The sequence below is a fragment of the Coturnix japonica genome, chromosome 2 (assembly GCF_054131305.1).
Source record: "Coturnix japonica strain WE chromosome 2, WE-NBRP24, whole genome shotgun sequence".
NCBI lineage: Eukaryota > Metazoa > Chordata > Aves > Galliformes > Phasianidae > Coturnix > Coturnix japonica.
This window is the reverse complement of record NC_140664.1, coordinates 40,016,140-40,036,273: the sequence shown is the minus strand read 5'-3', so window position 1 is coordinate 40,036,273 and position 20,134 is coordinate 40,016,140. Positions and strand designations below refer to the sequence as shown.

General features: G+C 36.2%; 1 long non-coding RNA gene and 1 pseudogene across 1 annotated transcript in view; one reads left to right on the top strand and one right to left on the bottom strand.

Annotated features, from left to right (window-relative positions):
- The window catches only part of LOC146761784 (uncharacterized), a 38,348-nt gene extending 24,747 nt beyond the window's left edge, over window positions 1–13,601 (top strand). The window contains exons 3-4 of the long non-coding RNA XR_014943701.1: window positions 3,876–3,928; window positions 13,549–13,601. This is a non-coding gene — a long non-coding RNA (uncharacterized LOC146761784). The remainder of the gene's footprint in view (window positions 1–3,875; window positions 3,929–13,548) is intronic.
- A 5,215-nt stretch (window positions 13,602–18,816) lies between these two features.
- Window positions 18,817–19,485, bottom strand: LOC146761783 (uncharacterized; annotated as a pseudogene).
- Window positions 19,486–20,134: the final 649 nt, after the last annotated feature.

Sequence of the window (20,134 nt, the reverse complement as noted above, 5' to 3'; positions counted from 1 at the left end):
CCTTTATTGGACACTGTGGAGCCTACAACCCTTGCTTTGGAGGTTGCTACTTGCACTTCCTAACCTGCTGCCCTACTGCCTGCTCATGCTGCTCCCACTTCTTGTACCCACACCCCTACACACAGTCCTGCACACAGACAGGTTGTTTTTCCTTCTCTGTTGTTTTGTTAACTCTTATTTTAAGAGAGAAAAAAACAAAACAAAACAAAACAAAACAAAACACTTTTTTGTTGTCCAAAGGAGAGTTTTTGTTGCTTTTATGATTAAAAAGTAAAAAATAAAAAAATAAAAAAATCCTAGCACTTCCAATGGTATTTAAGTCCCAGACAGATGTGGAACTCCAACCAAGTTCATTGCTTTCCATTTCTTTTATTTTATCCAGCCCCTGCTGTTTTGTGTGGCTGAGCTGGAGGGCCCAGATTCCACCACTGCTCTAAATACCTCTGTAAAATGCATCTGGGGGGAAAAAGCTACAGATGTGCCACCTCCTCTCATTGTTTCAGGGACATTGCTATCCCCAGGACAGAGGCTTTTGGATTATACCCTGCTGTTCCATGTGCTGCCTTTTGTAGCTTCCAGGCTAGACAACACTGGAGAGTAATTTGGAGATTTTGTTGCAATATGATTTTTAACCCTTTCTCAAATATTTTTTGCCCCTCTCTTCATTTCCCTTTTCTTCACGCGCTTCATTCCCTATAAAGGAAGCTTCTTCCATCCCAAAAATAAACCAAGAGGAAACATGTCTGTTCACGTGAACACACACACAAAAAAAAAGCCCTGAAAATCTTAAGCCTGACCCCAATTACCTTGTATTTCTTCCCACAATGTTTTCACATTCCTTAGCAAAAGATTATTTTTTCTGTAAAAATAGGACTTGTAATACCTCATACTATCTTGCTTTTAATTTCTCCCATTAAGTAATCTACCTGCAGTCTAACACACAGATGCTTATTTTCAACAATTCTAAACAGGAAATCAGCAACAAAGGCCCCATCAAATTTATTGGAAATGTGGGGATCAGCAGTTCAATTCACAGGTTGTTCTTATTATTTGGATGATAGATTGAACAACTGGGAAATTTAACAGTTAATCTGATAAAGAAAAATACATTTCATTTTGTGTATAAAGCTATTTATAAATCACCTATTCAGGGAACATAAATAATGCCATGTAATTTAGGGGACAAATTATATAGTATAAATAATGAATGTTCTCAATGATCATTTCATGTATGAATTATAAGTTAAATTTATTGACACAAGATTGAAGAACTGTGAAAGACACATTTATGATATTCAGAACCTGTACTTGGGTAGTTTGCAAGGTGAAGGAAGCTAAATTGCTGTGATTCTATTATTCTGAACACACCAATAACTTATGTACATAGCCATTTAGCTGATGAACTGTACAAACTGAAATGCACTTTTATTCCCTGTGTTTGGCAATTTCTTACTACTTGTGTTCTTAGTTTCTTCGTGGCAGAAATAGTAAACTTCTCTGAAATAGCTCAGATAATTGACACACTGAAGCTACCTCAAATCCTTTCAGTTTTGTAGGTGCCCTAAATCTCTTCATTTATCCCCAAAATTCCCTGCATTCACACCCAAATACATGGAACTGCCATAAAATAGTGTTCTAAGAAAGTAGATTCCATGTGTTTTGAATTTTCTATGTATAACTCTACTTAGATGAATCACTAGTGTTTTGAGTGTTGACACTGATACATAATACTCATTTTTGAGTACCTAAAGTTCAAAGGACAGAGAAGGGCCTATACTGTCCTTGGTAATTTCTAAATAGTAGACAAAGGAGAGTTCCAGTCTATTACTGTTTCTAATGTAAGCAGACTAATTCCAGGTTGCGTAAGGATTAATATCATGTAAAACAAATTGAGTTTTCAATTTTTCTGTCATATTTATTTTTTTACACTCTACCTTCCTTTATATCACTTACATTTCCAGCACATAATTTGTTTCAGAAATACTTGAAGAAATAGAAGGCAAGTTTCGTTGCAGGCAGCGCCATATTTCTTATTCACAGGGCTGGCCATGAAAAAAGTGTGAAGTGGAGCTGCAAAACAGGCTCTTGGTCTGCAAAGTTCGCATAAATATTTTCCCAAAACAAGTTGTTGCTTCTGAAAGATATGTGCCAAGTCACACTGAAATTCAAACAAATATTTACAAAAAATTGCATAACACATAGCTATTAAGGAAATATTTATGTAACGTCTCTGACAGAATCCACTAAAATCTGTATCTCTGCTTTCTACTTCCTGCAGTGTAGGAAGATAATGCTACAGTTACAAAGGACTCTTTTGTTTCACTACTTTGGTCTGTCTGAAGTCATAATGAAAATGTGACAAAATCTATTCTCAAGGGTATTATTGACTGAGACAAAAAGACCTTTACGACTTTAGATAAGTGTGTTTTGAAGGCGACAATTCTCCATCGCTATCCCTATTTTAACTGCTGTGTCACATGTTGTGAGGGTCAATAGTTGCGTCTCTTTTCTTCATTTATTTTCAGGAAAAAAAAAAAAAGAAAAGAAAAGAAAAGAAAAGAAAAGAAAAGAAAAGAAAAGAAAAGAAAAGAAAAGAAAAGAAAAGAAAAGAAAGGAAAAGAAAAGAAAGGAAAAGAAAAAAAGAAAAAAAAAAAAAGAATTGGACACTAATATTAAAAATAAGGCAGACTTTAGACATCATATCTTATAGGGAGGAAAAGCTTTCATCTCCAGAATGATATGACCATAATTATCTCCCTTTGGGCTCCCTCTGCAGACTGGGATTTGGCGAGGTGCAATTGTCACAGGTAGTAGAGTTAATCTTTTACCTTTCAACACAAATTGTATTTTCTTACAGTCAAGAAATGCATTCTTATCAAGCACTAAGCTGTCTTTCCAAGCAAAAAAGAAAAAGTTATGAAAAAAATTGCCTGTCTTTCTTATGGGCAAAGCAGGTAAATTGGCTCTGATTTAAGAACTTTAGAATTAAATTAACTTTAGAATTAAGAACTTTAGAATTAAACCTTAAGAATTTTTTTTCTTTTTTTTTTTTTTCTTTTTTTTTTTCCTGGCTTTCTTGAACTGATAAAAAGCAGAAATGTGAGCAATGAAGTTAACACTGAATATGAACTCACTTACAACCTCTTAAGATGTAATAAGCAGTAGACTTAATGGCATCCGTGTCCTCTGGAGACATCATTTGACCTGCTCTAGTTGTGAATTTTGAATCCAATTAAGGTGTAGATCAAGAAGATCTATCTCAGACTGTGGCTGTAGCATATTATTTGGTGAAATTCCAATATACTGATAAAGTAAAACTGATGAAGAAAGTAAACAATGACTTTAAATACACATTTTTTCTTAGGCCAATATCAAAGCTTGCTATTTTAATAGTGTAGATAAAATAACTTCTGCACATGAGTGTATAGTGAGGGATTGCTTTTCTATTGGAAATCTGTGAGGCCTTTTTGTGTTATCTTTTCTAAAATAGAAGGAAACTGTAGGTCTTTTATTCAAAATCTTTCCTATTCACTGATGTAATCTGATGATGATGTGGAAATTAAACATAAAGAGATATGTTTTGGAGTTTGATGTCACGGAATCCTTCTGACTCTCAGAAAAATATCAAGCTGTTGAAAACTGTGACAGGTAGTTAATCCCACTTCACTATTACTGGACCATTTGGTTTTTAAATGCCAAGCATACATATGTACATATGCACAGATTAACTTAAAGCCTCACTATAAACAAATCCTAATTCAGTTTTTAGAGCTTTCACTTAGAAATGTTTTTATTATTTATTTGTTTGGTTTTCAGGATAGAATCTATCATGGTTATGTTTTGGCAGCATTTGACATGATCTGTTTTTTCCTTAGGTTGCAGATGCTGTCTTCTGGAAATGAACTCTCTTGCTATCATCTCCTGTTATGTAAGAGCTCCAAACAATAAATAGTAAAGGTTATATCCCAAGTAAACTAATGTTTAGTTTTAATTTTTTTGCTTATAATAAGTAAGAGTTTATCTGATTTTCATGTAATTTCAATTTCTCTTCAGTATTATTATGCTCTGTGAACACTGGGGAATTATTTTATTGTCTTCACAATTATTAAGCAGAGAAATAGTTTATATTGCATCACCATTCTTTTTCCCCATGCATGTATAAATCTGGTTATGGATGGATACATTGTAAAAATAATCCTATCTCTCATCTTTCTTATCAAATATCTATGATCTCCACAGGGACAGATTTCTCTGGTTTATTTCAGTTAACTCTTTCTTTCAGTACCTCATCTAAATAGCGTTCACCTGTCATCAAACATTGATTCTGTTTCTTCAGAAAGCAAATATAAGAAAATACTTTCTTTGCCATTTCAATCCATGAAAGATGGGTTAGAGAATTTATCATTGTAAATTATCAATACCAGCAACACTGGTTTTGGATTTTTTATTTTTATTTTTTTCTACTAAAGCTCTCATAAGCATTCATCACTGTTCATCTTCTTCAAGTATTCATTAAGTTATTGTACACATTAAGAATGCACCCCTTAAGTCTTCTAATTTCTTTTTCCTCTAATTTGGATTTGTTCTAGAAATAACAGAAATAGATAATAAGTGAAATTAAGACACTTATTTTAGAGACTTAATTAACGATCAACTGTATACATTACAACTGGATCTGCAAAGTAGTAACTTGTTGCTATCTTTTGACACAGCTGAAAGATTGATGCCTTTCACTCATGATGAAATCAGACTTACTGGAGTGTCAGTCAAGTTCAAGGTTTAGTTACATGGTTTGCTGTTCAAGATTGTTTATAATAGTGACAATGAAAATCATAGAAGCACAGAATGGTTAAGGTTGGAAGTCATCTGGTCCATTAACTCAATCAATCAGGAACACCTAGAGTTGCTTACTCAGGACCATGTCCAAATACTTTTTTAAAATCTCAAAGTAGAAGACTCCACATCACCTCTGGGCAACCTGTTCCAGTGCTCCATCACCAACACAGCAAAGAAGGGTTTCCTGACTCTTAAAAGGAACCTTCTGTGTTCCAGTTTTTGGCCATGGCCTTGCCCTGGGCACTATCAAAAAGAACCTCACTCCATACTCTTCCCACACTCCCTACAGGTGTTCATAGACATTGATAATCACACAGAATCACAGAATGACCTGGGTTGGAAGGAACCTCAAGGATTACATAGTTCCAATGCCCCTGCCTAGCAGGGCCACCAAACATAAACATTTACTAGATCAGGTTGCCCAGGGCCCCGTCCAACCTGGACTTGAACACCTCCAAGGACAGGGAATCCACAACCTCCCTGGGCAGCCTGTTCCAGGGCCTAACCACTCTCCTAGTAAAGAACTTCCCCCTAACATCCAACCTAAATCTTCCCTCCTTCAACTTGGATCCATTTCCCCTAGTCCTGCTATTGTCAGCCCTTTCGAAGAGGTTACTCCCCTCCTGGGAGTAAGTTCCCTTCAGGTATTGAAAGGCTGCAATGAGGTCACCCCACAGCCTTCTCTTCTCCAGGCTGAACAAGCCCAACTCCCTCAGCCTGTCCTCATAGGGGAGGTGCTCCAGCCCTCTGATCATCTTCGATAAGATTCCTTCTGAGACTCCTCCAAGCTGCACATGCCCAATTCACTCAGCCGTGAAATAAACAGTTGAATTAACGAGATTTTTATCCGCACTTTTTGTCAACCTGTCAGGATCAAATGTGGATGGCTGTGCAGCCCACTAGTGAGTCAACAGCCCCCCACAGTTTTGTGCCATCTGCAGATTTACTGAGTGCAACCTACTCTTTTGTCTAGACTGTTAATGAAGGTGTTTAAAGAGGACTAGACCCAATATTGGCCCTAAGGGCAGTCTGCTTGTTGCTGGAATCCAACTAAACTATACACCACTGATAGAATACCCTCTGAATACAGCTCATTCAGACCATATTTCAACTGCTTCTCTGTGCATATTTTATGGAGAACAATATCAATGGCCTTACTGAAGACTGAGAAAACAGTATCCACTGCCCCATTTCATCTGGCTAGTCATTTCATTAGAGAAGGTTATCAGGTTGGACAGGAATGACTTCCCCTTGGTGAATCCATGCTGACTACTCATGATGACTTTTTACTCCTTCATATGTCTGGAAATGGTTTCCAGAGTTAACTGTTTTATCACTTTCCCAGGTACTGAGGTGAGTTTAACTGGCCTGTATTTCCATTTGTTCTCTTTCTTGTGTGTGTGTGGGGGGGGGGGGGGGGGGGGGAGTAAACTTTGAGTATTAACCAGTTTTCTTGGACACCTCTTTCCTCTAGGTCTTTATTCGACAGTACTCTATTAAGTAGATCCTTTAAGAGGCCAAAGTCTGCTCTCCTGAAATCCAGTATAGAGAACTTGCCGTGCACCCAAATCACTGCCATGATGTTCTTCAGTGCACTGGAATTTGTTACTGCTCTCAACTAGGATGAAATGTGTTGGAGTCCCTTAAGATCATCCTTTTATTTCAGCTTAGATATTCCATTTATTTAGAGAAAAGACTCCTTTATTCAGTCAATTTCTCCATTTATCAGATGAGAATAGCTCACCATTCCCACTGATTCTTCCTTATTGTCCTGAAAACAGGTTGTTGATCAAAACATTCTAAACTTTAAAGTTATTTTAAATGAAGAAATGATCTCCATAGGAAACATTTCCCCTTTAATTTTGATTGACTGCCTGTCTCCTTTCTTGCTAACTTTGTAACTACTAGCAAATGATGACTTTTTGTCTATTTTCTTCCTTTTGATGGTGACATCCACCTTGAAACAAACATTTGATTAATGGGAAGCAAGTAAGCTTTTCTGACATATTCTAAAATAAGGATTTTTGGACTCAACATAGTATTTGCAGAACCCTAATTGACTCTCCTAATTTGCATTACATTAATTACTGAGATATTACACTACAGTGCTCTAACACAGCTAGATGAAATAGCTGACTAGCTTTACTTGTACTAATTAGAAGTAGAAGCAAATAACAATTTTCTTTGTAAGATGATAGGCAATTATAGATTTCTTTTTCCCAATGTAATGTTTTAGTCTTTCTGTGATTGCTTATTTTACTGTAAAATTCTCATCTCCCTTTCTTTTTAGCAATAAATAAATAAATTAAAACATTAGTATTGTGACACTATGCTAAAAGGAAAGAAAAAATAAAAAAGATGCTATGCTATTTGGTCTAGGAATATAGGCAAAAATCTAAGTGTACTATTAGCCTTCGAGTCACTTTTTTCAAATGTCATTTTTTGAGGATCAAAACATGTTGGCTTTGTAAAGCTCTTAACATTTCAAGCTGAAAGGCTTGAACAAGCTTTGAACTCTGGAATTTGTGATGATTAAAAATTAAAGGGAAAAATAACATTAAATAATACTGTAACTCATGAAGCTGTCTTTTTTAAGTGTGAGCATCTCCTCAAATATACAATTTTTCTACTTCTAAACCAAAGAATCCCATGTGTCCCATGGAGTGTTGTTGCTTTATTTGGAAATATTCTTCTATGAGGCAGAAGGTGAAAGCTAATTCTTTGTGATGTGTGAATTAGCAGCTGAACATTTTTTCTGTCCATAGATACAGAAACATGACTGTGCAAGCAGAGTTAACCACTGGTTGAAACACCTTTGTGGCTGACCTGCATATCTGCCATCTTTGACAAGTGGCCCCCAACTCTTCAGGATGCTGGGGGCTCCAGTCAAGATTTAGCTGTTTATGATAAAAAGCTATGATGAGCTTCATCTTCCTCCCTTGAAACATCTATTTCTTTTTGGTTATGTTAATTAACCCTCTCACGTCATCCTTCCTTCTCCACTGAACTCCATTCTTTTCCCAGAACATTATTTTTTTTTCCTTTAATTGACACAAAATAAAGATAATAAAATGATTTCTAGTTAATCACACGTGACTTCTCAGAATAGCTGACATGAGGCCAATTTGAACAGTACTTCAGGGAGAGATTGCAACACAGACTTTTAGATTGCAGAATTGTTTACTACTCAGAAAACAAAAGAAGCAAGAATGGACTGGTTTCCTTATGGAATATTTTCAGAGCAGAAGCAACTTAGGTACAGCTCAGGTAATTTATAAATTCCAGAAATGCAATTTTTGTGGAATTCTCTATTAGATCATCTAAGAAAAAAATAACCCAACCCAAAGCTGAAAAAGATATCTTTTATCTTGTGTGTCCTTCCATCATGAGACAAGGCCGTAAAATACTAATAATGGCTCACAAAGGCTTTAAAGAGACTCTAAATCCTTTAAACAAATGGTTACAGTCTAATTGTCTCATCTGCTCATTGGCATTACAGACTTCTATCAACAATATGCTGTTGAACTTGTAGACTCTCCAAGTCACAGACAGGCTTTAAAAAGGGAAGATAACTTTTATTTGTTACAAGTAATAAAACCAGAGTCTCTACTGACTATCTGACAAGGAAGTGTCTGATGCTGTGTATCCAGTCAGCAAGAACACAAATCAAAATAGTGTCTAAAGGGCAAGGTAATGGAGGAATGAGAAGTATAAAACCTACACAATAAAATTGTATTGCAATGAGAGAAAATTAGAAAATAAGGAGTAGAGCCTAAAAATAGTCCCCAGAAGCCATATGTGTAGGTATGCCTTCTCTTTATTTCCAGGAGAACTATAACAGGCACAAAGAGTACAGTAACTCTATTTGATAGAGCAAATTTTCAGCTACAAAGCACTATTTTTCAACACAGACATCTTCAATATCTATGCATTTTCTCTAGCAATGAACAAATGCCAGCATGCCATGCTTGTAAAAATCTGCTACAGTGAAGGAGGCCCACTGCTGCACCACCCACTGCCTCACTGTGCTCACATCCACTTTTTGATCTCCATAAATGTTCAGCAAGCATCAATGAATGTCAAGGGGTGCCATTTTTTCCACATGGAGGAATTCAGAGACACCCTTTAATTCATATGCACTTCCAGGACAAGTGCCATTTTGTCAGATTGTTTCTCTACTGCTATCTGTCCTACAGCAGCAAAATGTAATGGAACAATGGTGGGAAGGTTCAGCCTCTACTGCCATAACACCAACATCCACCTCTGACATAATACAACTGGAGTCATTACTTTCGATGCAGCCCTCATAAATTAGGCATGTCAGTTCCTGGAGTAGCACCACACTGGTTTGTCTTCATTTTAGACTCAGCAGTAGTGGTGTACTGATTATCGTTTGGAGGAGCATACTGAAGCATTTGTTTACCTCTGCTTTAGGTGGACAGACAAAAACTATATTCCTTGTATTTCTGTTTACCATACAGGGTGCCTATGGACAGGCAAATGCTTTAGTTTAATTCTGTGTCTTCTAGCATAGATTTAAAAACCCACAGATCTCTGTAATGTGCTGCAAGTTATTTCCTTATTGCTAAAAGATATTACATTGAAAGAAAGATTAGTTATCAAATCAGATAGCACAGGTAACAAAGACATGTACATATGGACACAATAAATACATTCCATAAATTATACAGCTTTTGCAGATTTTCCTTCAACCTGTCTTAGGCTTGCTTGATGCCCCTATCTTACAGTGACACCAGCTAGGAAAGCCTGGTGGAGCCACTGACAGTTTCTCATGGAGTTGTTGCCTGTCAGTACCTAATTCTCAGTCAGCAGAATGTACCAGCTTTAATGTATGCTATATTTCTAATTTCCCTTCCTTTATCCTTGGGGCAACCTATGCTTATTAACGCTGCAGATAACACTCCTAAGTCTGCTTTTCTGCCAGCTCTTCTTTTCCTGAAGTGAAGGTGCAAATTAGATCTGGAAATGAACACAATCTAATTGTGTTCTTATATTTTAAATCCTTGGCTAGAAATCAACCAATTGCTCCCATTCCTTTAATGTCCAAAGCTAAATCCACTCAGTATCTCAGCAAAATCGTTTTCACTCTGTTTCATAGTGGTTCTTAAAGTGAACTTTTTGTTAATTTTAATACATGAATGCTCAGTGTGTGAAGGACATTTTAGCTTAATCTCTCACTGGACAATGAATATATATTTCTAAGTGATAAAGAATTTTTTCTTCTTCCCATCCTCCTACCCCAAAATCTTCCTCCTCTGGGGTACATTTGAATGTTACTTTTGTATGTGTGAGTAAAGTTTAAATTTGCACTAAAAACATGTATGAGATTGTCATTTTATTTATGTCCACTCAGCTCAATAGTGGTATTTCAGTATGAAAATGGTAAGAAAGACTGAGATCAGCCTTTAAGCTTCACCAACTATTTTACACAGATCTTAGCAGTCTCCAAGAACAGTTCTACAGAGATTGGACAGGAAAATTTGAATTCAGTTAAGCCAAGTACTCCAAACACACCCAGGAAGATGATGCAGTATTATTATGTATAAATATTGTATTCAAGACAAGCTTAAAATGACGAATCCAGAATTCTGTTTTCTTAGGAATACTGTTACTTAGGTTAATTAAAATTTTGTTATTTCTTAACTAATAGCAAGATCAAAAATTATTAAAAATTGCTAGAACAGCAAGGGTCTTGGCAGACATTGGACATCCTACATGTTCCCACTGATTTAAGTGATGATAGGAATCATCATCCCTTTGTACCTGCTTGAACCATACTTAGAAGAAGCTTCATATCTAATTGGAAGTCCCTCATACTGTTGTTGCTCCCAAGAGTGTTCATCTGAAACTTATTATTCATTGGCTACCAGATACTGGCATAAGTAAGTGCAATTAGAAGAATTTCACTAACTGAACAAAAATATGGGACATCTGACCACCACAATAGATTTCTGCTTCTGTTCAGGAGGACTGATTGAATGTGGATGGAGCTGCATCCTTAACTTCAGATGAAGCAGTGTACCTACCAGACTTGTCCCACATAGAATGCGCACTGTGACAGTCAGGGAGAACAATGTTTCCTGATTTAGACAACGAGTCACAACATGATAGGAAAGTTATAATTTCAGAATCTACGTTGCAACCCACAGAGTAAACAAATTCACACAGGGGAAAAAAAAAAAAAAAAAAAAAAAGACCTGTCAAATAATTTAGCATAACAAATATAAGCAAGAATGTTGTGATATGTCTGTAGACATTTTGCAGACAGAAAAAGAGGCTAACCTTGTTTAATAAATGATTCATAATGAATCATTCAGTAGTGCAGCAAAATAAAACTTATTTATACATGACTTCCATGGAAGCTTCTAGATTTCAGAAAAACTCTTTAGGAAGAAAGTTTTGCTTTCTCAGAAATCTGTAAAGACGTTGAACAAGCTATACTCCAGCATTTGCAATGTGATTTCATCACACAATTGTACCATCATAACAGCAACTATCTCAGGGACAATAAGAACTTCCTCTTACTGATCTACTATATTCGCGTAGAAAAGATTCAGCTGGCTACCTCATCTACAAAGCATTGTGTAAACCACTATCAACAGAAATGGTGAAATCAAACCCGTTGCTTCAGCTGGCTGGGGAGAGCCATCAGAGACTTTTTTTTCCCTCATGCCACTTTCATGAGCTGTCCTTTCTCAACAGACCTGGTTTAGTAGTAGCAAATTCTGTGTCTCTCAGGATAGCAAGCATGAAAGTTTGGCACCTCGAGTCTCTTCCTTTGACACTGTGAGCTAGATACTTGCAGATTGCTAAGGTGCTTTTTTTTCCCCCCTTTTTCATCTGATAGGGTGATATGTATTCTGTTCAGAAAGCATTCCCACAGAAAACCCCCAAAGGATAAAAAGCCTATGTATCTGACTGCAAATCAGCCAGATACCTGATTCCTAGAACAGCAGAGTAATTGACTGGGGATTTTATCTGTTTCTCTGGCTGATGCCAATAAGCAGGCGTGTTTATTAACAATTTATTTACAGAACACAGATTGATTTCAGGAGAGAAACATCACCAGGCTCTGCAAAGTGCAAGCAAATGATTTCTTCCGGGCCCTCAAATAATCTATTATTGTCAAGATATCTATTTGCATTGTACTGTATCTCAGGGTTTTAGGCTAAACATTGAAAGTACACAGGAGACACACCATGACGAGAAAAAGGCTTTCCTTTTTCTTGGAGGGAACCTGATGAAGAAGTGCTTCATAAGTTCCACAATTAGTTGAAAAAACCCTTCTCACACCTTGCTCAGGCTTCCTGCACTGTATTAACTAGCTCTATGTTGCTCACAAATTCTCACAGTTCATTCCTCACATAGAGAATAGAGACTGAACAGATCAAGATGTTGCAATCAGTCTTTCAAGGAAAATTGTTTAGATTTCTTTTTCCTTCACTAAAATTATACTTTTTTTTTTTTTCTTAACAGAGATGAGATGCAAAGACTTAATGATATTCTGTTTAGAAGTTACACTGATTTTTCCAATAACATCATCTTAGTCATGAGTATTTATTTTCATGAGTAAGAGAATAAATATAATTGGAGTATTAATTTAAACTTGGGATATGTTTTAGGGTTTTTTTGAATGAACAAAGTGATTTTATAGAGTAATTCTGGTGGATGAATTCTGAACTTCTGAATTTACTTAATTTTGGTGGTTCCACTGACAGTCATGCTGAGCACTTTATATTTTTTTTTTTTTACACTGGTAACTAGTAGTATTCATATGCAACCTGACAGTTGTTTAATATGCTTTAAAAACGAAAATGATGGTGATGTCTCAATTTTAAGGTATTTTTCTTAAAAATTAATGAGTTGTATTTAAAATGGGATTACTCAAGGAAGTGGTTCATTGCTTTTCCTGTAATAATCTTCCTCAGCCTGAAGCATAGGTTCACTCAATTTGATTACTGTAGATGCACTATTAAATTACAATGCAGAGCACAATTTACCTCCAGATAAGAATATGAATAATAATAAATATAAATATCTGAGTAGGGTCACCATCAAAGGAAATAAAGTTCCATGTAAATCTCTTTCCATGAATAAATTATGTTTAATAAGCTCATAATTACCTTATTGTGATAAATATTGAATTAATGGAGTAAATGATGTTGCACAGAACTTTTGATAAATTACAAAATAATAGAATGTTATCCGTATACTTGAAAGTAGCCCAAACAAAATATACATTCAGTTCACAGTTTTATGTCTGTAATGTTGTATCTAATACCAATCAACATTCAAGCTTAATGACATAACTCACTAACACTCACTTGCTGGAAAAGAAATATTCAGTGCATTTAGCCTGTTTTTCCTTGCAGTAAATTCTGCTGAAATGTTATTCTCTTAGTATAATCTTTACTGAAAAACAGATTCAGATAACATGTTCTTCTCTTAATAGGCCAAGAACTTTCATACTTCTTAATTAGATGCATAAATTGCTCATTGTAGAAGGAACAGGCAGTTTACCATCACTAATAACTGTATTTGAATATCCTAAGTGAATGGAAGCTCATTCTTGTGCATACCATCCACCTCATTAGCTGGTCAGAATTCTGCTGCATCTCCACCTTTGTACCTCATTCATCAATTCTTTTTTTTTTTTTTTTTTCTTCCCACTGATCCTGCTGACTCATAAAGTCCTCTGCAACTGTATCTCCAAAGAGAGTCATCCTGATAAATGGAACTCCGAGGTAAGAATTAATCATTTACATAAACTGGAACCCATAGAACTCAGAAACTTTGGAATACAAAATTCTAGGCTGTAAGAGACAGGCTGGAGTGCATATTGATCACAGAATCACAGAACTGTAGGCACTCATCGAATCCAAACCTCCTGCAGGCTGCACAAGCAGGCATCCAGGCAGGTCTTGAATATCTCCAGAGAAGGAGAATCCACAAGCTCCCTGGGCAGCCTGTTCCAGTGCTCCATCACCCTCACCATGAAGAAGATACTTCACATATTTGTTCAGAACCTCCTATGCTCATTTATGGCCATTTTCCCTTGTCATGTCCCCACAGGCCTGTGAGAATTGGTTGGCAATGTCCCTTTGACTCCCACACTTACAATAATTATAAACATTAATAAGATCCCCTCAGAGTTTTCTTTTCTCAAGGCTGAACGGTCTTTTGAGTCTGAATGTATTCACTCTAAACCAAAACATACTCAGTAGTATTCTTTTTTTTTTCTTTCAAGTTGTGTATTATATAAAATTTATTGAAAATGAATGAAATTTATCAGCAAAGGGTGTGACGTGTACACAAGCAAATAACTACTAAAACTGAGTGCAAGTAGACAAATTACTTTATTATAAGAAAAAGATGACAGTGCCAATGAGGCCATGACAACTGAAGTCTAAATCAAGGAGAACTTTTGTCTGTGATGACATCCTTGTGATATTCTCCTATATAAGCTGTTCCCCCAGAATCCAGTAAAGGCAACTCACCATACTGCAAAAATCAATACAGGTGAACCAAATTTGTTTACTGCTTCCTAAATTATACTCTTCACAGACCTCAATGTTTCTGTTTCCACTGTTTTTATTTATGATCTTTTATTGACCTTTGTTCTTTCAATTGCACTCTTATCATTCCAATTTTTCCCCTCTAGGCTCTTCCACATTTTCATTCTCTCATTTTTCTTGTGTTACACTTCTGTTTGCTTATCATTTTACTGTTCAACACTAAATTGATGCCAGAGGCACAGAAAACTAGAACGAAAACAAAACAACAAAATTAGTAAAAATATACCCGAGAAAAAAAGAAAAAAAAATCTGTCATCTTAAAATTCTTTATGACAAACAGCAGTAGGGTGGATCATGCTTAACAGAAATGTCCAAGAAAACACTGTACAAGGCCGTATCATAGTTTGGTCAGTACTTCCCTCACTGCGAATATACACCTGCATTTTTATGTTGACCTGGAAAATTAAAAATTAATAACAGAAATGACTAGATGTTGTTTAATACATTTTTATCCTTGCTGAGGTCATGAAGATCTGTCTGCTGACTGAGTAGTTGGACATGATACTGTATCATACTAAGACAGTCAATTGGCCTCAGAATAAAAGACGTCATACTTGACAGTATTCAAAGAAGCCAATTTACAGCTATAATCTTGACACAAAAAATAGTTGTAATCCTCTGCAACAATCAGGATAAATTAGTAAGGAGCATGCAGATTGCAAAAATGATGCTGATTTGTTCCCACTGATGCATTGATTTAAAAATTGATGAGTCTGAGTTGTAGTTTGAATCACTCACAGAAGTGATTGCCAGGAGTAATGTTTAGATAAGGTCATAAATGTAGAGAATGTTACTACCTGGCATTTCCACAAATCATCCATCTCAGAGCTTCATTTTCTTCCCAACTCTGGTGCAATAAAGCTGCAATACCTTGTGTTTGTTTTCTCAATAAGTTTCAGTTCCACATTAATAATTCTAGTGGTTTTCTCTTTCTTCTGGTTCCTCCTCACTGAGAAGAGCTGGAAATCTCTCTCAAGTAACAACCAGGAAAAGTAAGTGAAAATATGCCCTTAAAGAGAGTCAAGTTGTTACTTATTCTGCAAGACAAAGACAAGCCACTCATCACAGATTTTCTTGACAGTGACAATGATAGAGAAAGGATGATATTTTACTGGGCATCTTTTGCTTGTGCTCTCGTTCTCACCCCAACACAATGACTATAATCACGAAGGGGAAATTGCATGTGTCAGTGTCCTAAGGAGAAAAAGCAAACAGGGTATATAATAGCAATATTTTCAAATTCAGTTATTAAAGTGAGGTTATAATGCAACTTCTCAAGCCCATGGAGAAATGTGAGGGTGGAGTGTATTTATTTCTTAATACTGTTTTTCTTGTTTCAGGCTTCTGAACAAAAATGGTATTTCTTGCAGGATGGTAGAAAACAAATGGAGTCAATAAATATACCAGTCTTAAGCACTTAGAACTTTTTTTCACTTATGAAGTGTTGGTCTTTATTTCAGACACTGCTGGATTAAAAATAAATTACAATGGTAAAATTGGAGGAATTATGAATACACCAAGATCATGATCCAGCATGGCATTCAAGACAGAGGACAGCTTATAATTTGTTTGGGTAAAGAAGCAAACTTCCCTTCAGTGACCTCAACTGCCTGAAGAAATAAATGCAAGATAGAACAAATGTTGTGAAACTGAGATTTTAATTTGATAACCCTGCCTAAAATCTTAAGCATGTTGTGCTGTCATCTGTCATTGTATCTGCCTGAAAAAATATTTCTGTTTTTCTAAAAGTAATGGTGAAAATGGAAGAATTGCTTTAAGACTTCACTGACAAGCTGTAACTCCAAATTTGTTTCCCAAACTGTGACGTACAAGTTACTTTCTGCTGGTCTTTAAAAATAATTACTTGTCATAATGAAAGTTATAACCTCTACTGCATAAAGGCTCCCAGAATTGGACTAAGAATGCCCAATTTCTTTTGATTTGGCTTAGTGAAAAAATATACTATATCAAATTCACCATTCCTTGTGATAGGAATATCAGCTGGACAGTCTGTGAGTTAAGCTCAGTGCCAAACTTAATACTCTCAGACAGTTTACCATGTATGTAAAATCTGGTAACAAAACACCAAAAACAGTACAACCCTGCAGGCAGCACTTTTTTTTTATAAGGCATTGCAAAATAAGGACACGTTTTAATAGACTGGAAATATAATGGTAGGAAATTGCTACAGTGACATCTAAGCTTCTAAAATAGCCTAGTTCAGCTTATAAATTAAATCAGATAATACAGATTCTATTTTATTTTTCTTTTGGTTGAACAGCTTTTTTCTTTAATTCCATTGTATTCCTTCATTTTCCAACTTGACTTTTTTTTTTCTTTTTTTTTTTTTTTTCCTTTTGTTCCCATTTTTTTCCTTTTATTTATACTTTTTATCCCCTTCTCACCCCATTCTCCATATGGACATTGGCTCATTTTGAGAATCACCTGGACAATTGCCTATCTCTGCAACAATGTGTTCTAATTTCCTAGAATACATTTGCTTTGCATAGGTCTGATCTTCTACGTACATATATCTTTTTTCTCTTTTTTGTCTTATTTTTGTCATATCAAATCACTTGTTAATATCACAGGTATGATGTTCACTTAGAAGATCCTGTGATAAAAACAAGTGCAGAGATTTTTTCATTTTGCAATGCAGTTTGACTTAGGGATTTGCAATATGTTGTGTGTTGCTGTCTTTAAAAGATCTTAAAGAAATACCCAGAATTTTCAAAATGAAGATTATTGCATTTCTGAAACAGAATTCAGAGAAAAAAAGAAAAAGAAAAAAAAATTTTTTTAAAGAAAAAAGTAGACAACAATGCATTGCTGAATGAAAGTAAAAGTACTGAAAATGAAAATAAATAATTATTTCACAAGGCAATATGTTGTTAGGAGTACCTACTGTAACAATGAAGAATCACACTTTACGCAACTTCAGTGCCAGTGTTGTGTGCAGTACATGAACAGCCACAAAAAGCTAGGTCAAGTAGGACAAAGAATTCTAGCACTAAATGTTCCTGGATGTTTGTTCCCAGGAAAATGGAAAAACAATTTAATCAGGTTAGGTTTATGGCTTTGTGAGGTAGTTAAGTACTAGATAGGACAGATCCTTGAAGCAAAATAATATGAAAACTTGACAACTCTGTTACAATGCAGAAGACAATCAGTCCCAAAGTATGAAGATAAGTCAGGAGGAAGAAAGGTAACCATTCTCCCCACTTGGATGGCACTTCAAAAGAGTTTTCGGCATACAGTACTCAACATTACAAGAGGAATTCCAGAAGAATGACATACTAGAAGGGCTGATGGAATTCAAAATAACTTTTATGACATTTTAGTACTCTGCAAAACAAGAAAAGTGCACAACAAAAACTTAATCACAGTGCTTACAGATGCAGGAAATGTCATCTAAAACAAAATCACAACAAAATGCAAATCAGAGTAGCGCATATGCAGAGCAGAACACTTTGATCATTTCTGAGGAAAATAACCCATTAGAATTGATCCAAGATAGTGAAAAATATTTTATAGTCCTTACACCATCCAGAAGAGCTAGAAGTTTTATTTGAGATGATGACCATTTAAAATTCACAGTGAGCTTAGTAAAATTCAGAAGGGATCTTTGTGAACTGGAAAGAGAAGTGTTGAAAGTAAGGAAAGTAAGGAGGGAAAGTAAGAGACAAGCTGTTTCAATAACAGTGGTCTACACCAAATGTGAAGAGCATCACTGCTTGTGGAAAAAAAAAAAAATAAAAATCCAGTATAAATGCATTGAAATCAGAGCATAGTGGTATCCAAAATAATGGTAGAAACATCCACTGAATCTACAAATAAAGCATAATTGCAAAAAAGAGGAGTCGGCATGGTAGCATAGAAGGAATTATATTACAACAAAAAACCAACAAGCCAAGCCAAGCCAAAACAAACAAACAAACAAAGAAAAAAAAGAAACAATTTACACTGTTCTTTACAAAATCTAAAGACATGCAGCACAAACTTCACATTTTCATATCATAGACTCATCGAATCACAGAGGGACCTTGAGGATTACTGAGTTTCGACCTCCTGCCACAGGCAGGGTTGCCAACTGCTAGATCAGGTATTAGATCAGATTGCCCAGGGCCCAATCCAAGCTGACTTTGAACACTTCCCAGGGCATCCACAGCCTCTCTGGGCAACTTGTTTCAGAACATCACCTCCCTCAGTACAAAACTTCCCCCTGACATCTAATCTAAATCTCCCCTACTTTAGTTTTAAACCATTGCTCTGTTCCTATCCTTGTAAAAGGTTGACTTCCCTCATGTTTATAAACTGCCTTTAAATACTGGAAGTCCACAATGAAGTCTCCCCACAGCCTCTTTTCCAGTCTAAACAAGTTCTTTCATTCAGTCTGACTCCACAGAAGTGCTCCAGCCCTTTGATCATCTTTGTGGCTCTCCTTTGGACCCTCTCCAAAAGCTTCACATCTTTCCCGTGCTGAGGGCCCAAGACTTGGACACAGCATTCCACATGGGGCCTCATGAGGGCAGAAGAGAGGCAAATAACCTCCCTTTCCCACCTGGCCAGCCCTCCTCTGATAGAACCTGGGATACTATTGGCCTTCCAGGCTGCAAGTGCACACTGCGGCTACTCTTCAGTTCTTCTCCCAGTTTGTATACATTACTGGGATTACCTTGATTAAAGTGCAAAACCTTTCACTTTGCTTTGTTGAACCTCATTAAGTCCACAGAGGTCCAAATTTCAAGTTTATCAAGGTCCTTCTGGAGGGCATCTCTTCTTTCTGCTACATCAAACACACCTTTCAGCATGATGTCATCAAGAAACTTGCTGAGGGGGTACTCGATCCCAACATCTGTGTGACTGATAAAGATGTTAAGGAGTTTCAGACACAAGACGGATCACTGGGGGACTCCACTCATCACTGGCCTTTAAAGCCATTGACCACTACCCTCTGACTTTGACTTTCCTACCAATTCCTTATCCACTGAATAATCCAACCTTCAAATTCATATCTTTCCAATATAGGAATAAGGATGTAGAATGGGACCATATCAAAAACCCTGCAGAAATTCAGGAAGATTACATTAGTTGCCTTCCATTTGTCCATGAATGCTGTCACTCCATCATAGAAGGCCAATATAATGGTCAGACATGACTTGCCCTTTGTGAAGCCATGCTGCCTTGGATCAACTTCTTGTCACTCATAAACCTTAATTTGTCTTCCAGTATGATATATTCCATGACTTTCCCAGGTATAGAGGTGAGGCTCAATGGCCCATAGTTTACATATCAAAATCTCAGTGCTCTAATTCCACACTGAATGATACAAGTGAAAGATAAACCTTACAGTAAAGTTTCACTTGCATGCTTTTACAGAAGTAAAAGAGATATATCATCTTTGTGTATTCCTGTAACACTATCATATGTATCTGTGTCTGCCAATTAGTTAGAATAAAACAAAAAGGAGTGACAACACAACAACCTTTTGTCTTTCAAAGGCAAAAATTTGGCAAAGATAGCATGCCTTAAGGCAAGATCTCTGAAGTTCTTGGAGTGAAAAAAGCAGAGCTGCTTGGAGAGCATAACTGCATCTGACTTCTAACAACTTTTTCAATTGAATTAATCTGAAAAGTATTGGTGAATATATGATACAATGCTAAAAGTGGTCAAGAAACATATTTTATTTACATTCTGTGGAG